This window comes from Anomaloglossus baeobatrachus, chromosome 1 (assembly GCF_048569485.1).
Source record: "Anomaloglossus baeobatrachus isolate aAnoBae1 chromosome 1, aAnoBae1.hap1, whole genome shotgun sequence".
NCBI lineage: Eukaryota > Metazoa > Chordata > Amphibia > Anura > Aromobatidae > Anomaloglossus > Anomaloglossus baeobatrachus.
The window spans coordinates 712,960,489-712,975,534 of record NC_134353.1 but is presented as its reverse complement, the minus strand read 5'-3'; the positions used below and the strand labels follow the sequence as shown (position 1 = coordinate 712,975,534).

The window sequence follows — 15,046 nt, the reverse complement described above, 5'->3', positions numbered from 1 at the left end:
AAAAAGGGGATCAGTTAGGGTTAGTCTGAGCACTACTATTTTTTTTTTGTTGTTAGACCCTGCTGAGCCTTAACCCCTTAGCGACCTATGACGTACTGGGTACGTCATGGCTCACTGGTACTTAAGGACCCATGACGTACCCAGTACGTCATGGCGAAATCGCGGCCCCAGTGGCTGCGATTGGTATATACAAATACCTTAGATTCGGGGAGGAGGGGCCCTCTGGCTGACCTCGGGAGAGGTGGTGTCTCCTCCCCGGACCTACGGAGGCTGTGATTGGCTGACTAACACTAATCACAGCCACTGTAATGTTTCAGACATTGAAAATGGCTGAAACATTGAAATCCAGCCATGATCACTGCAGCTATAGCACTGATCGTTGGCTGGAGCTGGGTGACCTCTGTTTCACCCGCCCCCAGCTCTGATTGGAGAGACTGGCCTTGTGACAGATCTCTCCAATCACTGTGGATCTGGGGCTGGTCACTGCTCTCCTCAGCTTCACTCCGGCGTCTGTGGAAGCTGAGGACAACAATCTGTAAGTTATAGCCACTGCTCCCTTTCAACTGCCCTCGCGCCCCCCCCTTCAGCCGCTACAGCAACTCCTGCATCCAATCCGCCGCCACCACTGCCCCCTTTCAGACTCCGCTGCAGCAGTCACTGCCCCCGATCCGCCGCCACTTACCCCATCTGCTGCCTTCTCTCCATCCGCCATCCCTCTCTCAGATCTGCTGCCCGCACTCTCCCATCCTCTTTATCTGCTGCCCCCTCTCACCAGCCTCCATCTGCTGTGAGCCTCCATCTGCTGTGAGCCTCCATCTGCTGTGAGCCTCCATCTGCTGTGAGCCTCCATCTGCTGTGAGCCTCCATCTGCTGTGAGCCTCCATCTGCTGTGAGCCTCCATCTGCTGTGAGCCTCCATCTGCTGTGAGCCTCCATCTGCTGTGAGCCTCCATCTGCTGTGAGCCTGCTGCCTAGATCCAAGCTGTAAGGTAGCTATCCCCAGTCTCACCTCCCACTCCCCTTCCACCCTCCTCGTCCATCCGCTGCCACCCTCTCTCATCCGCTGCCACCCTCTCTCATCCGCTGCCACCCTCTCTCATCCGCTGCCACCCTCTCTCATCCGCTGCCACCCTCTCTCATCCGCTGCCACCCTCTCTCATCCGTCGCTGCTCCACCATCTGCTGCTCCCCTTCATCTGCTGCTGCCCGCCCATCTGCTGCTGCCCCCAATCTGCTGCCGCCCCATCGATCTGCCTCCATCTCTCCTGTGATCCTGCTGCTGTTCTGATACATCCCGTAAGTATTGTTCGTGCCTCTTTTCTAACTATCCCCAATCCCACTTACCTCTCCACCCCCCCCTCCCACCTGCTTGCCACCAAGCACTGACCAGCTACGGGATTGGCTGATCAGTGACGTAATTGCTCGAGTTTTTGCCTTTTTTTTTTTTTTTTTTTGTGCACCCCAAAGAAAAAAAAATAGACAAGACTTGAACAATTAGGTACCTAATCAGCAAGCGTCCTGCAGCCACATCCGTGCGTGCATCCTGATTTTTTATTTTTTCTTTTTATGCCAAGGGGGGGGGGGGAAATCTAGTTTCCAAAATGGGGGTCACGTGGGGGAGCGCCACTGTTTTGGCACATCAAGGACTCTCCAAACACAACATGGTGCGGCTAACAAGTCCAGCTAATTTTGCATTCAAAAAGTCAAATGAAGCTCCTATTGCATTTTCACATTTTTGTTGCAAAAAGTAAAATGTTCATTTTTTCCCTTACACATTGCTTTAATTCCTGTGAAGCACCTGAAGTGTTAATAACCTTCTTGAATGTTATTTTGAGTAGCCTGAGGGGTGCCGTTTTTGGAATGGTGTCACTTTTGGGTGTTGTCATGTAGGCCTCTCAAAATTACTTCAAATGTGATGTGGTCCCAAAAAAAAAAGTGGGATTGTAAATTTTGTTATAAAAATGAGAAATTGCTCATAATCTTTAAACCCTTATAACTTCCTTATTTTTTTTGCCCAAAATTTTGCAGATGTAAAGTAGACATGTGAGAAATGTTTTATTGTCATATTATTTTTATTGTCATATTGTCTCGCTGGTTGAAGAGCATAAAGATTCAAACTTTGAAAATAGCATAATTTTAAAAATTTTCGCCATGTTTCCGATTTCTTTTTCGCTCCTAATTGGGAGACCCAGACAGTGGGTGTATAGCTACTGCCCTCTGGAGGCCGCACAAAGAACTACACTTAAAAGTGTAAGGCCCCTCCCCTTCTGGCTATACACCCTCCCGTAGGAGTACAGATTCCTCAGTTTTAGCTTTGTGCGCAAGGAGGTCAGACACGCACGCATAGCTCCATTGTTTTTAGTCAGCAGCAGCTGCTGACTATGTCGGATGGAAGAAAAGAGGGCCCATACAGGGCTCCCAGCATGCTCCCTTCTCACCCCACTGTATGTCGGAGGTGTTTGTAAGGTTGAGGTACCCATTGCGGGTACGGCGGCAGGAGCCCACATGCTGATTCCTTCCCCATCCCTTTTTACAGGGCTCTGGGTGAAGTGGGATTTACTGGTCTCCAGGCACTGAGACCGTGCTCCATCTACAGCCCCTGGAGAAGATGCTGGATGGAGCGGAGTACATCAGGGACATGGCCCTGCTTCCTCAAGGTACTCTGTGTCCCCGTGCATTTGGCGCTCACACCGCAGCATGCTGGGTGTTGTAGTGCGCCGGGGGACATCAGCGCTACGGCGCTTGTGCCATGGCCTCATTCAGCTTCGCTGAAGCAGGCACACTTCTAGGAATCGGTCGCGCCGGCCGCTGGGACTGCGGCGCGGCTGGCACTTGTGGTGCGCCGGGGACTTCAGCGCGGCCCGCGCTTTTACGGCGGCCGCGCTGATAACTCGAGTCCCCGGCTTTTGCGGCCTGCTTCCGTTCGTTCCCGCCCCCAGACCTGCCAGTCAGGAGAGGGGCGGGACGCTGGCCAGTGCATCAGCGCTGAGGGCTGGAGTCGTTTTTACATACTCCAGCCCTCACAATCGGCACAGAGGGGACACTGTTTCCCGCACTTTTGTTTGGGAACTCCCACGGACCGCCCCTCTCCACAGACGCCGGCAGCCATTCCTGCTGACACGCTGAGCTGCAGAGGGGAGCCGGGGAGACCCAGACAAGGAATTCTGCAGCCTCTTACCCGCTATTCAGCGGGCGGTAAGCAGCCCTCAGGGCTCACCCCCTCTTGTGCCAGTAGTATTCTTAGTATTTTGTTTCTACAAATACTTTGTATTGCATAGCGCTGGTCGCCCTTTGGCTATAGACTCTCTCACATTGCAGAGAGCCAGCAGCATGTCGTCCGTAAAACGCAAGGGTGCCAAGGCACAGACATTATATGCTTCCTGCACCGCATGTGGGACTTTTCTACCGGCAGGCTCCACGGACCCCCATTGTGTGCAGTGCTCGGCCCCTGCGGCGCTTGCACAGTCGGGACCTCTGCTGGACGTGACCCAGGGTGTACCACCTGTGAATGCTGTCCAGGTGACAGGAACTGAGTTTGCAGCTTTTGCTGACAGAATGTCTCTCACTATGTCACAAATTCTTGACACATTGCGAGCTAGGCCTGTACTTCAGGCCACGGACACTGTGCAATCATTGCCCCCTGGTCCCCCTCAGCTCCAAGCTCCGGGACGGGCATATACACCTCAGGGTGAAGACTCTGACTCGGACGATGGCCCCGGGCAGCCTAAGCGGGCTCGCTATGACGGGCCTTCACATTCATCTCAATGGTCAGGATCCCAGCGAGATGAATCTATGGGTGATGAGGCGGACGTAACTGATCAGGATTCTGATCCTGGGACCGCTCTCAATCTAGATACACCAGATGGTGACGCCATAGTTAATGATCTTATATTTAACATCAATAAGATGTTAAATATTTCCCCACCAGCTCCTCTTGTGGAGGAGTCAGCTTCGCAGCACGAGAGAATCCATTTCAGATACCCTAAGCGTACTTTAAGCACTTTTCTGGACCACGCTGACTTTAGAGACGCAATCCAGAAACCCCACGCTTATCCTGAAAGGCGTTTTCCTAAACGGCTTAAAGATACACGCTATCCTTTTCCCCCTGAGGTGGTCAAGGGTTGGACCCAGTGTCCAAAAGTGGATCCTCCAATTTCCAGGCTTGCAGCTAGATCCTTGGTTGCAGTTGAAGATGGAGCGGCACTTAAAGATGCCACTGACAGGCAAATGGAGCTCTGGCTGAAATCCATCTATGAAGCGATTGGAGCGTCATTAGCGCCTTCTTTTGCAGCCGTATGGGCACTCCAAGCTATCTCAGCCGGGCTTGCGCGAGTTGACTCCGTCACACGTGCATTTGCCCCGCAGGTAGCACCATTGACCTCGCAAATGGCGGCATTCGCGTCGTACGCGATTAATGCTGTTCTTGACGCTACAAGCCGCACGGCAGTGGCGTCAGCCAACTCCGTTGTTTTGCGTAGGGCCCTGTGGTTGAGACATTGGAAAGCAGATTCTCATTCCAAGAAGTGCTTAACCAATTTGCCTTTTTCTCGTGACCGATTGTTTGGAGAGCGTTTGGATGAAATCATCAAACACTCCAAGGGTAAGGACTCATCCTTACCGCAACACAGACAAAACAGACCCCAACAGAGGAAGGGTCAGTCTGGTTATCGGTCCTTTCGAGGACCGGGCAGGTCCCAATTCGCCTCGTCAAAAAAGACTCAAAAAGACCAGAGACGCTCAGATTCTTGGAGGTCTCAGTCACGCCCAAAAAGGACAGCCGGAGGAACCGTTGCCAAGACGGCGTCCTCCTGACTTGCGGTCTCCGATTCCCACACCCGCGGTCGGTGGGAGGCTTTCCCACTTTGGCGACATCTGGCTGTCACACGTCAAAGACCGTTGGGTGAGGGATATTCTGTCTCACGGGTACAGGATAGAGTTCAGTTCTCGTCCGCCAACTCGTTTCTTCAGAACTTCTCCACCACCAGACCGAGCCGATGCTCTGTTGCAGGCGGTGGCCGCTCTAAAGGCGGAAGGAGTGGTGACCTCCGTCCCTCTTCAGGAACAAGGTCACGGTTTTTACTCCAATCTGTTTGTGGTCCCAAAAAAGGACGGATCGTATCGGCCCGTCCTGGATCTAAAGTTGCTCAACAGACACGTAAAAGTCAGGAGGTTCCGGATGGAATCCCTACGCTCCGTCATAGCCTCAATGTCTCAAGGAGATTTTCGAGCATCAATAGATATCAAAGATGCGTATCTCCACGTGCCGATCGCACCAGAGCATCAGCGTTTCCTACGCTTCGTCATACACGACGAACACCTGCAGTTCGTAGCGTTACCTTTCGGTCTGGCAACAGCCCCCCGGGTCTTCACCAAGGTCATGGCAGCAGTAGTAGCTGTTCTGCACTCGCAGGGTCACTCGGTCATCCCGTATCTAGACGACCTGCTTATAAAGGCACCCTCTCAAGAGGCATGCCAACACAGTCTGAAGGTGGCACTAGACACTCTCCAGAGTTTCGGGTGGATTATCAACTTTCCAAAGTCTCATCTAACCCCGACCCAATCTCTGACTTATCTTGGCATGGAGTTTCATACTCTCTCAGCGATAGTGAAGCTTCCACTGGACAAGCAGTGCTCGCTACGGACTGGAGTGCAATCTCTCCTTCAGAGCCAGTCGCACTCACTGAGGCGCCTCATGCATTTCCTAGGAAAGATGGTAGCAGCAATGGAGGCAGTCCCGTTCGCGCAGTTTCATCTGCGCCCTCTACAATGGGACATTCTACGCCAATGGGACGGGAAATCGACGTCCCTCGACAGGACTGTCTCCCTCTCTCAGACTGCCAAGGACTCTCTGCGTTGGTGGCTTCTCCCCACCTCATTGTCACAGGGAAAGTCGTTCCTTCCCCCGTCCTGGGCAGTGGTCACGACGGATGCGAGCCTATCAGGGTGGGGAGCGGTGTATCTCCACCACAGGGCTCAGGGGATGTGGACTCAGGAAGAGTCCACCCTGCAGATCAATGTTCTGGAAATCAGAGCAATTTATCTTGCCCTGCGAGCCTTCCAACAATGGCTGGAAGGCAAGCAGATTCGGATTCAGTCGGACAATTCCACGGCGGTGGCGTACATCAACCACCAAGGGGGAACACGCAGTCGCCAAGCTTTTCAAGAAGTCCAACGGATTTTGACGTGGGTGGAAAGCAGAGCGTCCACCATATCCGCAGTTCACATCCCAGGCGTGGAAAACTGGGAAGCAGACTTTCTCAGTCGCCAGGGCATGGACGCAGGAGAATGGTCCCTTCACCCGGACGTGTTTCAGCAGATCTGTTGCCGCTGGGGGACGCCGGACGTCGATCTGATGGCGTCACGGCACAACAACAAGGTCCCAGTTTTCATGGCACGGTCTCACGATCACCGAGCACTGGCGGCAGACGCCTTAGTTCAGGATTGGTCGCAATTCCGACTCCCCTATGTGTTCCCACCTCTAGCATTGTTACCCAGAGTTCTCCGGAAAATCAGGTCCGACTGCCATCGAGCCATACTCGTCGCTCCAGATTGGCCAAGAAGGTCGTGGTACCCGGATCTGTGGCATCTCACGGTAGGCAAACCGTGGACACTACCAGACCGTCCAGATTTGCTGTCTCAAGGGCCGTTTTTCCATCTGAATTCTGCGGCCCTGAACCTGACTGTGTGGCCATTGAGTCCTGGATCCTAGCGGCCTCAGGTTTATCTCATGAAGTTGTTGCCACAATGAGACAGGCTAGAAAACCATCCTCAGCTAAGATCTATCACAGAACGTGGAAGATATTCTTAGCGTGGTGCTTGGCTCAAGGGTTTTCTCCCTGGCCATTTGCATTGCCAATTTTTCTTTCCTTCCTGCAGTCTGGGTTGGAAAAAGGTTTGTCGCTTAGCTCTCTTAAGGGTCAAGTCTCCGCGCTATCCGTATTCTTTCAGAAGCGCTTGGCACAGCTTTCTAAAGTACGCACGTTTCTCCAAGGAGTTTGTCATATCATTCCTCCTTACAGACGGCCATTGGAACCCTGGGATCTGAACAAGGTTCTCATTGCTCTCCAGAAGCCGCCTTTCGAGCCTTTGAAAGAGGTTCCCCTTTCTCGGCTTTCACAAAAGGTAGTTTTTCTTGTGGCGGTCACGTCTCTTCGAAGAGTGTCCGAGCTAGCGGCGTTATCTTGCAAATCTCCCTTCCTGGTGTTTCACCAAGACAAGGTAGTACTGCGTCCAATTCCAGAGTTTTCTCCCAAGGTGGTTTCTTCCTTTCATCTCAATCAGGATATCACTTTACCATCTTTGTGTCCGCATCCAGTTCACCAATTTGAAAAGGGTTTACATCTGTTGGACCTGGTGAGAGCACTCAGGATTTACATTTCTCGCACGGCGGCTCTACGCCGTTCTGATGCGCTCTTTGTCCTAGTCGCTGGTCAGCATAAGGGATCGCAAGCTTCCAAATCCACCCTGGCGCGGTGGATCAAGGAACCAATTCTTCACACATACCGTTCTGCTGGGCTTCCGATTCCATCTGGACTGAAGGCCCATTCTACCAGAGCCGTGGGTGCGTCCTGGGCATTGCGGCATCAGGCTACGGCTCAGCAAGTGTGCCAAGCGGCTACCTGGTCGAGTCTGCACACGTTTACCAAACACTATCAAGTGCATACCTACGCTTCGGCAGATGCCAGCCTAGGTAGACAGGTCCTTCAGGCGGCGGTGGCCCACCTGTAGGAAGAGGCTGTCTGACAGCCCGTTCATGTGGTATCTTTTTACCCACCCAGGGACTGCTTTTGGACGTCCCACTGTCTGGGTCTCCCAATTAGGAGCGAAAAAGAAGAAGGGAATTTTGTTTACTTACCGTAAATTCCTTTTCTTCTAGCTCCAATTGGGAGACCCAGCACCCGCCCTATTTGTTCTTAGGGTTTCGTTTTTCGGGTGCACATGTTGTTCATGTTGTTTCTTAAGTTCTCCGATCGTGTTATCGGATTGAATTTGTTTTTGAAACTGTTATTGGCTTTCCTCCTTCTTGCTTTGGTACTAAAACTGAGGAATCTGTACTCCTACGGGAGGGTGTATAGCCAGAAGGGGAGGGGCCTTACACTTTTAAGTGTAGTTCTTTGTGCGGCCTCCAGAGGGCAGTAGCTATACACCCACTGTCTGGGTCTCCCAATTGGAGCTAGAAGAAAAGGAATTTACGGTAAGTAAACAAAATTCCCTTCTTTTCACAAATAAACCAAAAAAAATAGTCCTAAATTTCCCACTAACATATGATGCTCAATATGTCACGAAAAAACAATCTCAGAATCACTGGGATCCGTTGAAGCATTCCAGAGTTATAACATTATAAAGTGACACTGGTCAGAATTGCAAAAAAATGGTCGATCATCAAGGTGAAAACAGGCTAGGGCCTAAAGGGGTTAAAGGAGGGGACCTGTTGTGTTGTACATGCAGTCTGATCTGTGAGGAGTATACAGTGGAATCTCGCTTAACGAGTAACCCAGTTAACGAGAATTTCGCTTAACAAGCAAAGCTTATTGTAAATTTGTAACTCTGTTTATGAGAAAGCTTTGCTGTACGATACGAGCAAAATACCGCACACACTTCCGGTTCCGTACATCCACCACGCTCTGACCTGCTCTTGCAGTCCACACAAGCACGCATGCACACACATACAGTATTATGCTCATCTTACCTTCCGTTCCATCACCGGCCTCATGGTTCTTGTAGTTCGCCGGCTCATCATGACGAGGGAGGAATCCTCGTGGCGAACTACAAGACCCAGGAGGCCGGCGATGGAACGGAAGGTAAGGTGAGAATAATATGTGTACCTTCAGTTCCATCGCCGGCCTCATGGGTCCTGTAGTTCGCCGCTCCAGGATGTGTATCGGCATTCCGCAAGCATAGCGACGAGGCAGGAACTTCGGCCGTCAGACGCCACTTAAAGGCAGCACGCTGGCCAATCAGAGGCAAGTGGCTCCTGCCTTTGACGTCAGCGCTCTGGCAGCGGAAGTTCCGCCCTCGTCGTGATTGTAACCTGATACACAGCCCGTACCAGCGAACAGCAAGTCCCAGGAGACTGGCGATGGAACGGAAGGTAAGGGGTGTGTGTGTGTGTGTGTGTGTGTGTGTGTGTGGACACAACTTGGAACGAATTGTCTGCATTGCAATGATTTCCTAATTTCCTATGGGTAATCTTGCTTTGCCTAACGAGTAACTTGGTTAAGAAGCACAGTCCTAGAACTGATTGTTCTCGTTAACCAAGGTTCCACTGTACTAAAAATTACAAAGGATATATATATATGTATAATATTCAAAGATTCTTCTCATTTAAAGATTTTTATTTATTTTCATGACTCTGAAAATTGTAGATCCACATTGAAGGCATCAAAACTATGAATTAGCACATGTGGAATGAAATACTTAACAAAAAAATGTGAAACAACTGAAAATATGTCTTATACTCTAGGTTCATCAAAGTAGCCACCTTTTACTTTGATTACTGCTTTGCACACTCTTGGCATTCTCTTGATGAGCTTCAAGAGGTAGTCACCGAAAAAGGCTTTCACTTCACAGGTGTGCCCTGTCAGGTTTAATAATTGGGATTTCTTGCCTTATAAATGGGGTTGGAATAATCAGTTGTGTTTGTGCAGAAGTCTGGTGGATACACAGCTGATTGTCCTACTGAATAGACTGTTAGCTGCTTTTTTCTTGCCATAGTACAAATTCTAAGTAAAGAAAAACGAGTGGCCATCATTACTTTAAGAAATGAAGGTCAGTCAGTCCGAAAAATTGAGAAAACTTTGAATGTGTCCCCAAGTGCAGTGGCAAAAACCATCAAACGCTATAAAGAAACTGGCTCACATGAGGACCGCCCCAGGAAAGGAAGACCGAGTCACCAGCCTCAGAAATCGCAGGTTAACAGCAACTCAGATTAGAGACCAGGTCAATGCCACACAGAGTTCTAGCAGCAGACACATCTCTAGAACAACTGTTAAGAGGAGACTTTGTGCAGCAGGCCTTCATGGTAAAATAGCTGCTAGGGAACCACTGCTATGAACAGGCAACAAGCAGAAGAGACTTGTTTTGGCTAAAGAACACAAGGAATGGACATTAGACCAGTGGAAATCTGTGCTTTGGTCTGAGGAGTCGAAATTTGAGATCTTTGGATCCAACCACCGTGTCTTTGTGCGACGCAGAAAAGGTGAACGGATGGACTCTACATGCCTGGTTCCCACTGTGAAGCATGGAGGAAGAGGTGTGATGGTGTGGGGGGGCTTTGCTGGTGTCACTGTTGGGGATGTATTCAAAATTGAAGGCATACTGAACCAGCATGGCTACCCCACAGCATCTTGCAGCGGCATGCTATTCCATCCGGTTTGCGTTTAGTTGGACCATCATTTATTTTTCAACAGGACAATGACCCCAAACACACCTCCAGGCTGTGTAAGGGCTATTTGTCTAAGAAGGAGAGTGATGGGGTGCTACGCCAGATGACCTGGCCTCCACAGTCACCAGATCTGAACCCAATCGAGATGGTTTGGGGTGAGCTGGACCGCAGAGTGAAGGCAAAAGGGCCAACAAGTGCTAAGCATCTCTGGGAACTCCTTCAAGACTGTTGTAAGACCATTTCCAGTGAGAATGCCATGAGTGTGCAAAGCAGTAATCAAAGCAAAAGGTGGCTTCTTTGAAGAACCTAGAATATAAGACATATTTTCAGTTGTTTCACACTTTTTGTTAAGTATTTAATTCCACATGTGTTAATTCATAGTTTTGATGCCTTCAATGTAAATCTACAATTTTCAGAGTCATGAAAATAAAGAAAACTCTGAATGAGGTGTGTCCAAACTTTTGGTGTATGTATGTATGTATGTATGTATGTATGTGTATATATATATATATATATGTGTATATAATTTATATTTATACATACAGTGTGTGTGTGTGTGTGTGTGTATATATGTGTATATATGTGTATATATATATATATATATATATAATATATATAATTTGTATGCATGAGTCCAGTGGGCGTTCCTACTAAGTGATTGACAGCTAAGCCTGTCAATGACTGCAACCACTGAGTAGGACCGCCCACTGGAGTCATCTGCATGCAAATGCCAGGAATTTCAATATATAAAATGCAAGTTTTACTGACCCTTTTCAACAAAAGCATCAATCTGATCACCTCCTTCTCTCTCTATAACGCTGTGTATACAAATCAGATGCCATTTTCAACATGACATTGGGCCTTTAATGAAACAAAGTAGGCCAGCTTCTGTTTTTTTCAGTTGTCTGTTTTTCTCTGGGATGAGTGTCAGCCCTTTTGCTCTCCAGCCTTTATAGCAATGACTTGATGTTTAGTCTAACTAAATGTACATGTTTAAAGGGGCAGCAGGTGAGGACTGCTGTCATATAAACTATAATTTAGCTGGGCTATGAAACAGACCACGATAAAATATAATATTTTTCGGACTATAAGATGCATTGGACCAGAAGATACACCTACATTTAGAAAATAAGAAAAAAACACATTTTGAGGCAAAAAATGTGGTCATGATGTCTTGTTATTGAGGGGGATCTGGTTTTGATATTATGGGGGTAGTGTCTGCCAGTTCTGTACTAATGTCAACCATTATTGTCCCATCCTGGTGTATATGATCCCCATCATAGACACATCCTGGTATAGTTCTCATCCTTCATGCCACACAAATAAAAAAAAAAAAAAACCCAAAAAACTTATGCTACTCTCCTTCCCTCTGCTCCGCCACTGTGCAGCATTCTCTTCTGATATTGACAGCTGACTTCAGCATGTAAGTGGCGCAGCGCATGATGTTACTGCCATGCGACCACCCCAGTCACACGCCGACGTCAGCTTCCAGATTATTCACTGCTCCCCACGCCCAGGATTGCGTGTTGAGCAGTGAATACTAATTCTCTTTAAAGAGAACCTGTCATCAGGGTTATACATATTAAACTAAAGTAATTGCTATAATGGTGCTAGTATACTGTTTTAATACATGCTTTCACTGACGAAAGCTGTAGCTTGGTTTCTATAAAATCTTCATTATAAGTTTTGGGCTGTGTGTAGGTTCTTCGGTTCTGCCATGGCCTCTCTGCAGTCTTTCATCTTCCTTATTTAAATTCCGTGCCCGCGTCGCCCTAGCCGCAGACTGCACTGATCTCTCAATGGGTTTCAATAAAATCTCGCTGCTAATGGCACATGCGCATATGGAAAAATGGCACTGATGTCTGTGCATGCATAGATTGAGGTCTCTGCTCATCATAGAGCAGAGATCCTCGATTTGCGCATGCGCCGAGACTGCGTCATTTTTTTGAAGCCTGTTGAGAGATCAGTCTCCACAAGCGCTGTCAGCAGCTAGCGTGGCGCAGCACAGAATTTATCTAAGGAAGATGAAAGACAGCAGAGCCTAGGAACCTGCACACTGTCCTGCCGCAATGCACAGAGACCAAAACTTGTTATAAAGATTTCATAAAAACCAGGCTACAGATTTCTCCAGTGAAAGTATATATTAACATAGTATGCCAGCAACATTATGGTAATGCCTTTAGTTTAACATATATATACCTGATGACAGGTTCTCTTTCATAGTGGACACGGGATCCCCCAGCTGCTGCAGTAAGAGGTTGGATAATCACGTGTGCTCACTATTAAAGAGAATGAATATTCACTTCTCCCTACGCCCATAATCCCTCCTCTGCTGGCTTCAGTGCCGAGAGGAGGGTGGGATTATGGGCGTTGGGAGTAGTGAATATTCATTTTCTTTATTAGCGGGCACAATGTTAGCCCCAGTACCAGATCTCCTCACAGCCAGGTACATCCAACTATAAGATTCACCCCCAACTTTCCTCAAAAATGTGATCGGAAAAAGTGCGTCTTATATTCTGAAAAATACAGTACTTTTATCAAAAAATGTATCGTTTACACCTGATAACATCGGAGATAATATGGGAGAATTATATTCTCCAACCGTTGTCCTAATTGCACTCCTAATTTGCAAAGTCACCATGTGTTTTATCTATTCTGTCACATAATCCTAAGAGTAAAAGGTTTATTCCTTATTTTAGCATAGAGAGCAGAGATCGGCAAATCCTTCATAAAGGGAATCTGTGACCAGTTTTCATCTACCCAATCTGAAAGCAGCATAGAAGAAGAAACCTTGTTTCCAGCAATGTATAACTTATTGGGCTTTAGTTGTAGTTTTTGAAAGAACACAGTTTTATCTGCTGAAGATCCAGCCGTTCTCTAAATGCTGAGCTCTGTTGCACTCCACCCACACCACTGATGGACAGCCTTCTGTGTACATTGTGCATAAGAAGCAGGAAGCTGCAAATCAGTGGTGGGGCGGGGTTGAACTACTTTGCAACTGACCAAGTAGTCCTCTAGTGTTAATTTCCTGCTGATAAAACAATGATTTTATAAAAACTACTTTAGGCAAACAGGCAGTGGCGTAACTACCGCGGTCGCAGCGGTCGCATTCGCGATCGGGCCTGGGAGGTTAGGGGCCTGGCGGCCGCCAGGCAGATCAGCAGCCAGCTCCCGTCATTGTGAGAGGAGCCACGCTGATCTGTCACAGACCATGCGGCCGTTATTTGACCCGCTGCCACCGCCGACACCGGGCCCCCCTGCCTGGTGTCAGCAGCGGCACCGGGGCCCCCTACCTGGTGTTAGCGGCTGCGGCATCTCCCCCGTCACCGCGCACAGTAATGATGAAGCATAGCGCAGCCGGCGCCGCGCTATGCATCACCATTCTCCCCCTGTGCGGTGACATCACTCCCAAGCGACTGCTGTGCTGAGTGCACAGCGTGCAGGACGGGAGGACGCCGACCGCAGCACCGGGAGAACAAGCAGCGGGGAGGACAGCAGCGGTGGAAGGAAGAGAGAAGGTGAGTACTTGTTGTTTTTTTTGTTTTTTTGTTTTTTTCTTAATATAAGTGAGTAAACAGTGGCCAGAGGCTTGGGAAGGCAGTTCTGGGGAAGCTGCATTATTATACATGGAAGCCTGGAGAGGCTGCTTTATACATGGAGGTCTGAAGAGGCTGCATTATATATGGAGTTCTGGGGAAGCTGCATTATTATACATGGAAGCCTGGAGAGGCTGCTTTATACATGGAGGTCTGAAGAGGCTGCATTATTATACATGGAGGCCTGGAGAGGCTGCTTTATACATGGAGGTCTGAGGAAGCTGCTTTATACATGGAGGTCTGAGGAGGCTGCATTATATATGGAGGCCTGGAGAGGCTGCATTATATATGGAGGCCTGGAGAGGCTTCTTTATACATGGAGGTCTGAGGAGGTTGCTTTATACATGGAGGTCTGGGGAGGCTGCATTATTATACATGGCGGTCTAGGGAGGCTGCATTATTATACATGGAGGCCTGGAGACACTGCATTATACATGGAGGCCTGAGGAGGCTGGGTGCATTGTTATACATGGAGGCCTGGAGAGGCTGGCTGCTACATTATACATGGAGGCCTTAGGAGGCTGGCTGCATTATTATACATGGAGGCCTGGAGAGGCTGGCTGCCTTGTTATATATGGAGGTCTGGGGGGCTGCATAATACAAAATGAAGGACACCTTATACATGGAATATAGGGGTGCATTATGCATGGAGGAGTATGGGGCTGCATAATGCAATATGAAGTTTTATGGGGTTGCATTATAATACATATAGGACTATGGGGGCTACATTATAATATATGGAGGCTACCTTATACATGGACTATGGGGGTGCATTATAAAACATTGGGGACTATGTGGTGCAGTATAGTATATGGAGAACTATGGGGTGAATATATATGGAGAACAATGAGAAATTCATTATAATAATTGGAGGGCTACTTTATACATGGAGGATTATGGGGGTGCATTATAATATATGGAGGACTATGTGGTGCAGTATTATATATTGAGTGCTATGGGGTGAATTATAATGCATGGAGAACTATGGGAAATGCATTATAATACATGGAGGATTATGGAAGTGGATTCTAATATATGAAGGGTTATGTGGGAACCTTTATACTATTT

General features: G+C 48.5%; 1 protein-coding gene across 3 annotated transcripts in view; it reads left to right on the top strand.

Annotated features, from left to right (window-relative positions):
• CHFR (checkpoint with forkhead and ring finger domains) overlaps positions 1 to 15,046 on the top strand; it is a 110,289-nt gene that overhangs the window by 68,569 nt on the left and 26,674 nt on the right. The window lies entirely within an intron of this gene.